The sequence below is a fragment of the Vigna radiata genome, chromosome 4, assembly GCF_000741045.1.
Source record: "Vigna radiata var. radiata cultivar VC1973A chromosome 4, Vradiata_ver6, whole genome shotgun sequence".
Lineage (NCBI taxonomy): Eukaryota > Viridiplantae > Streptophyta > Magnoliopsida > Fabales > Fabaceae > Vigna > Vigna radiata.
In genome coordinates, this window is record NC_028354.1 from 2,311,516 (window position 1) to 2,313,363 (window position 1,848).

At 32.1% G+C, this 1,848-nt stretch overlaps 1 pseudogene; it reads left to right on the plus strand.

The window, feature by feature from the left end:
* The window catches only part of LOC106759439, a 10,270-nt pseudogene extending 8,435 nt beyond the window's left edge, over window positions 1-1,835 (plus strand).
* The last annotated feature ends 13 nt before the right edge of the window (window positions 1,836-1,848 follow it).

The window sequence follows — 1,848 nt, forward strand, 5'->3', positions numbered from 1 at the left end:
CAGGAGTTTGATTTCCTTACATATTATTCATTCAGAGGTTAATAATGCCCAAAATGTTTTCTATACTGCCAATGAAATATTGGTTATATGATGGTATTACATTTGAAATATGGAGTGACTCGCTATTTATATGGTTCATATTTTTTATACAAGCGTTTAGATAGGACATTAATTTGTTGCCAAAGAGGATTTTATATTACTGGATGTATCTTTTCTGCCCCAAGCTGTTGCCACTAGTCAGCTACTGATGTGTTTATGTTACTAGATTTTGAACCTTGTACGTTACCAAAGTGTATGTATTATTCTATTGTAATATTTTAAAATCTTTTACTTGTAATGAATTTTATTCAAGTTGTTATTTATTTGAACCTTAAGTAGAGTATTGTAATTCATTTAAATGCAGTCTCCCAAATGACTTGGTATCAGTTTTATAACTTATTATATCAAACAACTTTAATAGTCGTTTTTGTATACTAAATGTTTAGTAAATCTGTAATTGAAAGCTGTTTTTTCAGATGTACTATATATTTTTATTATTTATCCAGTTTCTTGATTGAAGAGAATTGCCTTTAAATTGAAGTTGTGACATTCTGCAGGTACGAGAAGCACAATTAGCTCAATACAACTACATCTTGGTTGTCGGAGAGGAGGAAGCAAATACTGGACAGGTTCTTCATTTTTCCCTTATCATAAATAATCCCGTCCTTTTCTCTCTTGACATATCCTCGTATGCATTTCATATTTGTTTGACCTAGGGTTGCTAACAACTGTAAACACAGTTTTTAATGAATTTCTCACACTTGGATAATTATGTTTGGATTAATTAAAAGTGTCTAAAGGAGAAAGCAAGCTTGCTTATATGAACTATGCACAAATAATTTCATCACAATATTTCATTTACACTCATGCCATGTGCAAAATGTATAGCATCATTCAAATTTAGAAACGGAAGGGGTTGAGATTGAAAGACTGGTCTACAGAACAAGTCAAGGTTGGACTGTGGATACTAGCTTGGTTAAGACTGTTTAAGCTTTGTCTTGATGGATTTTAATTAGAAGAGCTGAAGGATGCTAGTATCTCTCATTTTGGTGAAATTATCAAGTAGAACGCTAAGTACCCATATTCCTAATCCAACAAATATCTATATATAATACATTCGAATTTTACAATTTATGTCATGTGTTATTCAAATATTTAATTTAAAACCACCTAATAATTTTTCCTCATTTTAGCTCAAGTATGCCTGAGCTACATTTCTAAGAATTCTGATTAAGGTTGCATCATCTACTAATCTTGGAGGCTTTCTTCCGCATTATCTCTTAAGAGGTGTCAATGGTCTCTGATCTGTCTGGGGAAGTTATAAACTACATTAATAGTATAACATCATTATCTTATTGGACCAAATATAATTTGCTTTTCATTTCTTCATCAGTAAAATATGTTATACATCAGTGTTTACGCCCATTTGTTGCTCCATTGTTTATGGATCATGTAGAGCTATCTTTCGATGATTATCTTTATTACCTGTGGAAAGCTGAGATGATTTGTGATTCCAGGTGAGTGTGCGAGTTAGAGACAAGGGAGATCATAACGTTATGAGTATAGAGAACCTACTTAAACATTTCAGAGACGAAGCTGCAGCTTACCATTGATACTTTGCTTGTGAAAACTGTTGAAGAAAATTTTCAGCCCCAAATACCTTAGTTTTTACACATTTGTGTGTGCATTATTTATATTTTTAATTCAACTTAGCTATTTATCCTGGTTTTATATATGATTTGAATGATGTATTGCATTGCCATCACGCTACTAAGATAACGGGACTTTTGGTTACACCTTGAGCGTAGT